General features: G+C 43.5%; 1 protein-coding gene across 3 annotated transcripts in view; it reads right to left on the bottom strand.

The window, feature by feature from the left end:
* kdm6ba (lysine (K)-specific demethylase 6B, a) overlaps positions 1 to 12,312 on the bottom strand; it is a 53,751-nt gene that overhangs the window by 17,826 nt on the left and 23,613 nt on the right. The window lies entirely within an intron of this gene.

The raw sequence follows: 12,312 nt of genomic DNA, 5'->3' as shown, positions 1-12,312 counted from the left end.
TATGCAGTAGCCTTAATTTATCCACCCTCACCCTTCCCTGCCAACCACTGGCCTGCTTCTGGTCCCCAGCCAGACAACCACACTGAGGCCATGAGAGGAAAATAGACTGGAGAGAGACAAGGGGAGTCAGTGAGGGTATACACTGCAAAAAATATCCATTGGTACAAGTGCAAAAATTTTACTTTCCTTTATTGTGACCTAAAAAAGGTATAGTTTGTTCATTTTCTATTTGCTTCAATAAAATGTCAAAGCATTAACATTCAATACAAGATGAATGATTTGCTGAGCTGGGATTTGAGTTTATGCAGCAAGGTAGTGTTCATCAATATTGCCTGGGGAAAGAGCAAGTGATAGACGGGTAAGAAGACAGCTTACAGTGAGAGAGCTGGAGTGACCAGGCCACTGAAAACTAAAAAGAAAACTAAAAGCTTGAGGGCGTAATGGCAGCCAGCTGGAGAGTGTTACTGTCCTAGTAGTAAGTCACTGCAAAGCCTGTCTGATAAGAAATGACCAGATATGGCTGGGAGAAGTAGCAGATAACAGAAAATAGAGTGGGGGAATAGTTCTGGCAGTTTCTGGCTAAGGATAACGGAAAGGCCACGCATGGTCCTGTTCCCTCCTTCCTCTCTCCCTCTCTCTTGTTCTCTCCTCCCTTACCCTCTCTACTTCTTTTGGCCATTACATAATCAGTCCCAGATAGAGATCGTGTTCTGAAGGAAACACCATCTCTCTCATCTCTCTCTCTCTCTCTCTCTCTCTCTCTCTCTCTCTCATACACACACCCACAGAGGAACAGTCAGCCCCTGCATCCGTCCTCCCCCACGTCGTTGCCAGGCTCCCTGCGCGTGTGTATTCGTGCGTTTATTTGTTTGTGCGTGTACAAACGTCAGTGAATGCCGTTCCAAGGCGGTGATGTGGGCTTACTTGATCACGTCCACATCCTTACACACATGCAGAGAATCAGAGGACGCTTCCAGCCAGCACAAACGGGGCAGTGTGGGTCAGCCGAGGACACATCGAGCAAACATTGCTCCTGTGCACAAATGCAAAAGCATCTGACCTCCGTGATGGACGATTATCTCCTGCTAGCATCCGTCTCAACAACGCAGCCCTTCATCCAGGGGACAGAGTGCTGACCTAACCCTTCACCCGGTTGCACCCAGGAAGACTACGCTCAGCAGCAGCACGCCAACCAGCCATAACAAGCCAGATAAAAGCTCTTATTTGTCTTACTTTGTCTCCTCCTGGCCTTTACATGCAATCACATCTGCTTTACATTCAGGCAATGACAGAGGTAAAGCCTGTGAAGGGCAGGGGGAGGAGGACTGATGCTTCGAACGATGCTTCTTATTTCAACATTCAGTACATTTGGAAAGAACAGTGAGATGCTGTTTATTTGTGGCTATTGGTGGCCAGCCCATCAACCTGCTGGTTGGCTTGTCACCACATCTTTTTCCAGTGAATTTTACCGCTTTGGCTGCAAAGCATTTAAGAGATTAAAACGTTGATTTCCGGACCCTCAGTGACAGACTGACGAGAAACAGTTAGTCTACATTTTCATCTGTTTGTGGAAAAAGAACAAGGAGGGGTAGTGGTGAGGGTGGTGGGGGGGAGGGTAGAAAAACATTCAAACATGAGGCCCCTTTTGTCTCCTGCACTCACCACCCTGACATCTGGGCCTATGACTGACAACACAACTGGGTTATTGTGGTGCATCTCTTTTTCTGTCTCACATACACACACAGATCAGATGCACGTGTGTGTGACGTTAAACAGAAGGGGAACAGAGCTTGGAGGGGAGAGGAAGCTATCGTCACAACCACAGGAAGTAGGCCTCCCCGAGGGGTGTCAGAGAGAGAAAGAAAGGCCTTGGGGAGGGGTTTGAAGGCTGAGGCTTCCTGCTGAAAAGATATGACCCATGTGTGTATTTTGTGTGTCTGCAAAAGTTTTTTGAGTGTTAAAAAGTATATTAAAGTGACTGTATGTGACTAACACAAGTCTCTGCAGATGTGAAACAAGGAGAGTCGAGTCACAAACCTAGTCGGTTTCAGTCATACTCCTAAAATATACCTCAGACACAGTCATCTTGTGTGAACAGCACGTGTGTCCAAGTCATGACTCACACAAGCCTCGTCAACAAAAACAAAACAGTCAAGTGACATGAGCATTTATTTCACCATTTACTTGGTTCTGACCCTGGGTGTTATGTTATTGTTGTTTCTCCTCTTTTAAACTTTGTTAAAAGTGAAAGACAAACATACGGTGGCAGAATGAGTGTGTGTATGCTGAATAACTCCTCCTCCTAGTTACTTGTGCCCGTTTCATTTTCACAGAAACTCTGTATTACAGAGGAAAATGGATTTCTCGACAGATTTTTGCTCACACTGCTGTCTGAATCGAGGTGGATGACTCAACCCCTGGCATATGACTCTGAAGAAAGGAAAACTGCGAGTAAATCCCGACTAACCAGAAATCCGAGAGGACGTGGGTGTCTCATTGACAACTGACAATAGCTTGCTCATTATCACTCTCGATTTCCAAACTTCAGCAACCTCAAAAGCCCCCAAAAGTTTCTGTTTATTCGGGGGGTTGTTCTCAATGACAAAACTAAGAGAAGCTCAGGACAAGATAGAATATTACACTACCATTTTTCATAGGAAAAACAGCCTCAAAATAACTACTGCAAAAATCCCCCTCCCTTGTACTGCTCTGTCGCTCTCCTGGTGCTTCTATTCCGCATCCAGGACTAACACACACACACACACACACACACACACAGACAAGCACAGAAATGCACTAAACAAGACAAGAGACTCTGCTCCCTTGGTTACAGTTGCCAAGGGAACCAGTCGCGTCTTCACTAACAGTTATTAAACTAAGCTATAGAGGCAGAGATAGACACAGACGGGAACATGGTTTATGAGAGCTCTTTACTGATCAACATGTTTACTGAGATACAGGATAGTCTGACCTCACACACCACCCTCTTCCTCTTCCTCCCTGGACTCACAACATTAGGTCTCATCAGCAGTTTGTGTGTGTGAATAACAAAGAAACAACAACATGCATGTGTGTATCAGAGTTAATGACTGCATGCGTACAGATGGCCGGTGCAGCGTTGTTCTGACAGTGGGTGTAATTACGCACCGATCGTTTTGACTTTATCAGAACAACTGACGCAGGCTGGACTTTGTTATTCCAAGGCCCGTTTACAGATTCCTCAAATACCAATGTCGTTGATCATTGAGGTGTTTTTAAATAAATCTCCCATGATGCACATGGGCCAACTCGCAGGCTGAGTTGTCATTTATTTTATAGCGCGGCAGAGGTGGGTAAAAGTAGTAGTAGTATGTGAGGGTGAAGGGTGGTTAAAAAAGGAAGGAAGAAAATTCTTTCCTAGGTGTGACAGTGTGTGTGTGTGTGTAACTGTGTGTATGAGTCAACCACACACACACACACACACACACAGTGTGTAGGTTTGCACACCTCCCTTCTACTGTGGCATCATCATCAGTGGCAAAGAGCCAGAGATAACACACAGGAACTGAACTAAAGGGAAAAACTTTCCCTTTTTCTCTCAGTCTGTTGAACAGGACGTAAACACCCTCTTACTGTCTAACACAGCTCTACTCAACCAGGATGGATTCAACCTTAAGATTCTTCTTTTCTCTAATATCATTTTTTGATTCTCTGTTAGAAATGCTGCCATGTTTTACATTAGCCTATTAGCTTGGCTTGTGGTTGCATTTGAATCGCAGCCCACTCCTGTAAAAGCTCTCTGTAAGTTCACTGCTCTACTTCTGGACTGAATTATACTGATCTGTTTTTCCTTACAGGTCCAAAACACAGCGTAATGAAACCTGGAGCGAGACCACAGCTGCATGTATGACCAATATTTACAGTTATAGATGTCCAAGCCTCGTGGTTGGCTGGCAGTATAGCCGGGTCCTGCTGGTCCATAGACTAATGAGGAATATGTAACCAGGACCATGACTTCATCCATACATGTCCATGTCCAGACCCCTTATTTACACAGTTTTTGTGCTCTTTATTGCCTATTTTTGTATTTTCACCTCATTTGAACCTTATTATTTCTGCTGCAATGACTCAGTTTTCCCAATGATATATAAAACGTAATCACATTTTATTCGATAGCATGACCACTGCTGTATTTTATCTGTCTCGCTCTTTTCACCATTTTTCTTGTATTTCACCTTTGGCTAGTACCTAGTAGCTAAAGGGCCTAAAATTAACCCTTTGAATAAGCTGGACCCTACCAAAGTTTCTTATTTTGTGGGGCCTGGCCCCCACTTTGAGAGACCAGGATCCACAGCAGGCAGTCTAACGCTGCATGGTGGAATTCCACACATGGTTGACCGAGTTTTTGCCCCCCTTGGCCCCGACCAAACTCTTCATCCTGCTGTCTGGACAAGCTCTGTGAGCTGAAGTGTTTCAGTGGACTGCAGCACAAGCAGACTAAATAAACTGACGGGTATTTTACTGCAGTATTGAGGGCAGTTGTAATGCAATAAATTCAGTTAGTACTGTATTATAAAGACTACTGTACTGAACGTCTATCATAAAGGGAAAGGGACTAGCTATGATGATGCCTCTTTAAATGTTCAGTGTTTCTGCTGACATGAAGTGAGGGGAAATTCCTCAGCTGGTTTCCAACTGCTGTGCCAGCTAACACGTAGGAGAACTTGTGTTTTGACGCCTGACCTGTTGGGGTGTGTGGGGAGTGTTTGAGAAAGCAGAGCAGATGTTGTCCTGCACCTCCCTTATTCCTTCTCTCTTGTTTTGTGTTGCTCTCTAGAGGAGAAACGACACCCTTTACTGGAAAGGCCGCAACAGCGTGGTGTCACACAAACAGACGTTTCATCATGACATCCAATCACTTCCCTCACCCGCTTCCCTTTGAAACAAACACTGTTTTCTGTAACACGCAACAAAGATAGTTGAGAGGCAGGAGCAGGACCCTAAAATCTGTCTCTCTCTCACACTCACACAGCTCGCGTTTCATCACTGTTGAAGCAGTGTTAGATGAGTAAGCACTTTAAGGCAGCCTACTGACCCATTTCCCATGCCAGTCACACACATAAAAGTAAAACTCTTAATTAGATCAAAGTAATCCTTAATTTTCTTAGGACACCCAGAAACACCACTTTCAAAGCTGTATAAGAAGGGGGCGGGGGTATTGGGAAACTGTCCTAACACTCACTCCTCTTCTGCTTACTCAATTTGTGTGAGTCACACACTATTGTTGAGTTAGCAGCCTTATTTCCACCGTCATCTCTCTCCTTCCCTCCCAGCGCGTGTGTGTATCACAATATTCCTCCATGATCGTCATCACTCATAGTAAAATGGGCGGCGATTGTTCATTCACTCACACACACACACACACACACACACGCTCCTATTGAGATCACGGGACAAACAAATGGGGGCGGGGAGAGCAGAGGCAGCACACAGCCGGCCAACAGAGTGTGTGGAGCTGGAGCTTTAACTTTTTACAACCTCCGACATCAAACGCTGAGACAAAACGCGCCGCTGGTTTCCATGCCAATCGATCTGATTGATCGGAAGTGAACCTTCAAAGGTTTTCTTCGCGACCCCATGCCAGCACACTCCGCTCTTCCTGATATTGACTCGTTTATTGCGGGCAGTAAAGTGACAAATAACCCCCCCCCAGCCAGCCACAAATTCTCTACAACTGCTTGGTCTGACTAGCAGTGAAAAATGGAGACTGGTTGAACGTTTGTGGGCAGTAACAACCAGCAACTATGACTTACATTCCAAGGGGACATAACCACGCCCCCACACTGCTCAACTTTATTCCCTGTTTAACTTACACTGTTTTGGGGGGTTTTCACGGGTCTAAACTAAGACATGTGCGCCGACTGGGTGTGTTAAGGCGTGGGGACTAACCCCAGCTGACTCCAGTGGGCTTTATTAACCATGGATAAAGATAAGAGCGCCCGAAGTGTGTTTGAAAGTCAGAAAGTCATCCAGTTCGTCATTCTGGACTACTGTTCTCTCTAAATGCGTTAATTAGATAACAGGTCACGTTGACCAAACAATACTGTGTGGTCAGACTTTAGTGCACCAACTACCCCTGAAATCCAGACCTAAAGGGCAGCATCAAAACACCGCCCCTCCCCCCAAAAAGGAGAGGTGATGCAAATCACTTCCTTTCAATCCGGCTCTTTGTGTGCGTAAGGATGACTGGGGGGTGATGGGGGTGGCAGCTATCCATTCACTTTATACGGCTGCCGACCTCAGTGATCCTGCCCACCCCCACTCCTGCACACACACACACACACACACACACACACAACACACACACACAATGGCGTGAGGTCTCCTTACACAGGCAATTTCTCTCCCTGTCCTCTAGTTCTCCTTCCTTCTTCTAGCCATGGGATGATCAGGAGTTTTCAGGGCAACAATGACCAAACAGGAACCCACGGTGTCTCAAACCAACACGAGGATTATGCCCTTTTCACTATTTAATGAATAGACGTACCAGGACCACTACTTTATACTCCAGCCAGTGTCATTATCTGCCATTCATATGAGCTGAATTACACACACACACACACACACACACACACACACACACACACACACACACACACACACACACACACACACACACTCTCTCTCTCAGACAGCCTTCCCTGGGACAAAACCTTAAACGTTGGGGGGGATTACTATGGGGGGCTTTCGACTCAAAAAGCCCACGAACCCCAAATTCACATTTACACAAATTACTCTGATCCACGTGCATGATTAAACGTGTCCGGTAAAGATGATCAATCGTGAATGTAAGGAAAACAGTTCGCCGAATTGAAACACGCGTGGGATTAAAGTCACCTGCGGTTAAGAAAAGCACAGCGAAATTCCCCCACCTCATCGATTACAGGCGATCAAGGGCTCCGCCTTAATTAATTCCAATAATTCACTCATTGCTGCCCCGAACAGAGCCGATTTAAATCAACATGGTGACCTGATGGAACAGCCTCTAGTATGTCTAATGATCAAATACCTCGACACACAGCGGGGTATCGTGTTAAAACTGACTTTTTCATCACCACTAACTTGCCTGTTTACAACCCAAACACAGCCAACTGGACGTTTAAATGCTCCCGGTTCACACAGCTGCTTCTGCACTCACCGTTCATTGAAGTACTTCAGAAATAATATAACGTCCGAATAGAAATATGTATCCTGTTCCTTGGGGTCCACGGGAGTCCTTATAGTCTTTATATCCGTATAAGTTTGGAGCTCCGAGTCTCCAGAGAAATTCCCGACCAGCCGGCAGAGCTCTGTAATCCCTGTTAGTCTCAGTCGCTTCCTCTCGAAACAACCATGAAACTTAAGCGACCGGAGAGACTCTCTGATGTCCACGATCGGCTTCTTCTTCTCTATATTCTGCTTATTATTCCGTTTGATGGCTGCCTTTGCCGTGCAGCGACAGTCCCCCTCGCTCGGGTCTCTGTGTCTCTCCGCGTCGAGCTCCGTTTTCTCATACACACACAAGCAGCCGGGCAGGGATCGTACAGCTGAGGTCTGCTTTAAAGGGATAGCGCAGCGCACGGTGAGAGGCGGATAGCGCGTTGACGTCAGCAGGAGTTCCCAGCGCAAAATGGACCAAGTCCGACTTCAGGTGCCGGAGCTGCTCCGCCTGCCCCCTCCTGATGGGGTAATGCATCATTTGTACCTTTTTATTTATATTTTGTTGATATTAGGCTGACTCATGACCGGCTGTTACTCAGTGAACAGTGCCACATTATATTTCTGTGTGCCTGTCTATTTTTGGATAAGGAAGAGTATTACCCCCTGACGCTATACTACCACAGGAAGACAGATACAGTATCGCAGTGCTTGGATTAGATTTAGTGGACTATAAATAGGTCCAGTTGTCAGCTATAGGCAAAATATTTCAAAAATAAACGTTTTATAAGAAGTCTACATCACATACACTGTTTAGTTGCTCTTTTTATGGGTTAATAAAGAACACACACTGTAAGATACATATGTATTATAGATACATACAAATAGGTTAATAAGGCTTAAACTCTTTTGGGGAAACTTTCATACTTGAGATAATAAATAAGGTTCACACAAAACACAACAATTCTTATTTTCAAGTGATTATACACTAATGAAAACATACCTATGAATATTCTATTCAATTTCTGCCAATAGATCCTCCTAATTGTTACACACCTTATTCAGGATTCAGTAAAGCCATTTGTAATTGTCTGAGTTGCCAGGTTATCCCTCTTGTTGGTGTTTATTAATAAATGCTTAATAAGATGTTGAGAAATGGAGTTTGGTCCAGATCCTCTGGAACCTTTTACAGTGAGTCAAAGGGGCATTATATGATGGGATATATAACCCAATGTGAGATTTGTGTATAGATTAATATGTATGTATACTATATGAACTGTAGTACATAGTGTTTATACAGTACACAGTCTGCATTACACAGGGTAGCATGTATGTATACCATGGATAAACAGATAAATGCATGTAGTTGGTCTTTGAAGACTGAAAAATAGCTAACTAATGTATTATTTATGATCACAATACAGTACACATGGCTAGGACTGTAAAAAAAAACCCTGAGGCTAATACATTTCTTGTTCCTGTCCAGTAGGTAACTTCCACATCTAACAGGACATGTGCACACAGAAGGACAAGCATTATATATATGTGCTCAGAGGCAGCCAGTGAACATCCTGTGTGAGGTAAACAAGGCTTTAAAAAACACACATGGGTCTCTCTAAGACAGGAAACATTTGTTCCAGCTTTTCCTCGCCAAAGTAACCATCCTGTACTGTACCGCCAAAGAGCCACATTGGTACAACCAACTGTATGTGTCTCACACACACACAAACACACACAGAGGTTATATTTAGAAAGCACTGCCTCAGCAAGACAACAGGAGGCAAAATTAGCCGTGGCAGGGAAGATGGGAGCGTGTCATGGATGATGCTCAGACAATGGGATAAGGAGACACACATATGCAGTGTATTTATAGTTTTATATTCTAAAAACAACAACATAAACAATAAACTCAGAACATTATGAAAATACTCTCTGCCTTGGTACAAATCAGAGATGCTATCAGTCTCTCACCGTATGTTCTTCAGTCTCCTTTCACAACAGGTTACTCGCAGTATATTTAAAGTTAACTGAAGGTATTTCTGCTTCTATTAGTATGTAGTAAAGAGATTTGTGTGTGTGCTAGATTCAAAGCCCTGATGAAGTAAGTGCATGGCATGTGTGGTATGTACCACCAGGGTGGATCTAGAGTCTATTGTCAAGTGACAATGAATGTTCAATAATGAGTTTTGTGTTGAGAAAGAGGAGGGACTCAGCACAGTGAGGGTCTTTATGACACTGGGAGGCTGTGTGCTTGTATAAGGATGTTTTGTGTTTGTTTGTTAAAGGCTGTATGGCAGATACAGTTCATACAGTACTGTACAGAGAGCTTAACTGTCATTAAAAAAAAAGCGTGTTGGCCAAACTAGTAGCCATTGCAGCTGCAAGTGTGCCTGCAAAAGTGAGGGTCTAGTGGAAAAATAAAGAGCCCACTTTGATTTCTAAGAGTGAGCTTGTAGCAGCTGATAATGTCACATAGCCTGGTAAGTTCCCTCTGTAAGTAGATCAAAGTTGTCAAAAAACAACAACTGTTAAGGCAATTAAATTCCAGATGCTATAATTACATAGTCAGAAAAACCTGCAACCTTACTGTTATAATCAGTATGTATACTGTAATACATCACGTCAGCTGAAGCTCAACTTTTTATAACATCATCTGGAAGCTATTACACCCTGAATTGCTGCAGTCCTTAATTACCTATCACAGAGTTGTAAACTTGTGCATTCTGTATGTAGGCTATATATCATCTGCCTCTCACTGTATGTTGTCCATTCTTTCTGCACTGGTCTCTCCTGCACAGAAATATACTCACAGTACAATCTATGCTAATGTTATGCTGCTTGTTTCTAGTACGTTAAAAGTTATATTTTCTATTTTTGTTTCTTCTTTTCATCTGATGTCATCTTCTATTTTCATATTGATCCCATTATTACACCGTAGCTTCCATTAGGGTGAGTGTCTCAAGTGTGTGACTTTGCTCGGCTTTAAGTGTGTCAATGTATGTGTGTGAGTGTGTGTGACTGTAGTGTAAAGAGTGTGGTGGGAGACCATTAGCCCTCAAAAGTGAACAGGAAGAGGATTGCTGATTGATGTGGTCATGGGTGGGACTCTAGTGTACCACACACACACTCCACGCACACAGAGCTCCTTCCAGCTGTTTCTCTCATAGATATGTATGGTACTGTACATAATAAGGGTCTAAGAATATTAAATGTATGTCTGAGCTCATTTGCCATCCTTCCTCTCCCACAACAAGGGAAGCCAAGGCATTACAGTCTGTCCCGGGGGTCTCAAATGTGTGTGTGTGGCAGGAAGGGACAATAAAGGAAAACAAATTTGTGGAGCACTGTGTGTTTAAGTTCTTACAGCTCATATGCATGGCTAGCAATCCTGTATTCATGTGTGTGGAAGGGAGGCATGTGTGCATGTGTGTGTGGTAGGGACTTTGTGTGTGTAATTAAAGAGATTGGGGACAAGGACGGTTCAGTTCTCACACTCCACACACATATATATATTTATATATTTAGAAGCTCTCTCATGGGTACGAGCCCCAAAATTCCTGTCATAGCAGCCACACACCCACACGCGTGCACGCATGCGCGCACACACACACACACACACACACACACACACACATATATACACACATACTTTTAAAAAATAAACAGCATGAGGTCCAGACAGAGCAATAGTAGAAGAAAGAAAGTATGCATGTGAGCAAGTAAGTGTGCTCTGCAGTCGTAGGAGACTGTCTGGTACAGATGGTACTTCTCAGCCTCTGATATGTAGGATTGTGTGTGGGACTGTGTGTGTGTGTGTGTGTGTGTCAATGTGGCATACCGTGAGTCAGCCTTTTGGGTACACTAAGAGACCGACAGACACGATAATAATCACCTCCACGCACATACTCACACGCAGTCATACCGCGAGGAGACAGAGAGCCACACAGGCAGTCAGACTGGCTTAGCACACCCACATATAGCAGCCATGTAGCCGGCTGAATGGAGCACTACAACCCTGATAATTAGGGCCCTTATTCAAGGAGAGAGGGGCCGATAGGGAGCCTGGCTTTGCCTCTAGTTTCTCAAACAACCAGCTAATCCCGACTGTAGCTCTATGATAAGCTAAGCACTCCAGTCCTGCTTAATATACTTACAATCCCAAAGTTATACATAGTGAGAAAGTTAACTCCACTAGAAGAGCTTAAAAACCTCGAATGGTTCTTAAAGGAGTAAAACATGTTTTCAGGAGATTGTCTAACTGGTCAATTTTCTTCTTAAAAGGTAAAAGCATCAACGCCAAATTCATCCATTTGTCCCTAGTTGGTACATGATAACACTTTTTAATATACACTATTATGGTTTTTCCATTAGCCAGGGTTGGTCCACTTTAGCCATGCCTTGCCGAGCCTTCCCTTAGCTGTGTCCTCAGGGGCTAAATTCATGTGTGTCTGTGCTTCACATTAAAAGCTTTCCACTGATGGGATGCTATTGTGAAGAAGTTATAGAAAATCCTATCTATTTATCACCAACTTAGCAAAGCTTCATTAGCAATCCTATTCTTAAATAAAAACAGGTCTTATGAATTTGGTCAACGCTTGGTTCAAACGTGTCACTTCTATTGCACTGGCTGTTTTAAACATAGTGTATCATCTTTAGGACAGATGCATTTGCAAAACTAGATCTGGATTATTGAATTTGGTAATTTGGTTTTACTCTTTAAATTCAAAAATATCCATGTTGTATAACAGTGAATTACACAATTACAACATATAATGTTATATTATAATGTTATAAAGAGTTCGGTCTAGACCTGCTCTATTTGAAAAGTGTCCTGAGATAACTTCTGTTATGAATTGGCGCTATAGAAATAAAATTTAATTGTATTGAATAACAAAAAGCCCAAGCTGATGTATTCAAACTGCTAATTGATTAAGTGATCATCAAAATTGTCTAATCATTTCAGCTGTGATTACACTAAAACAGCAACAGCTATGTATTCCAAACATGTCAGTCAAACTAATGGGACACATGGATCATTCTGGCATCCATCACTTGGGAGAGTTAATGGGAAAATCTATTAAACACTTAGGGTTTTGCTTGAACACTGGTTGCTAACGGAAAGAGCAAGCAAAGAAT

Source organism: Dicentrarchus labrax, unplaced genomic scaffold (assembly GCF_905237075.1).
Source record: "Dicentrarchus labrax unplaced genomic scaffold, dlabrax2021, whole genome shotgun sequence".
Taxonomy (NCBI): Eukaryota; Metazoa; Chordata; class Actinopteri; family Moronidae; genus Dicentrarchus; species Dicentrarchus labrax.
The sequence above is the reverse complement of the archived record's forward strand: the minus strand, read 5'-3'. Positions and strand labels throughout refer to the sequence as shown.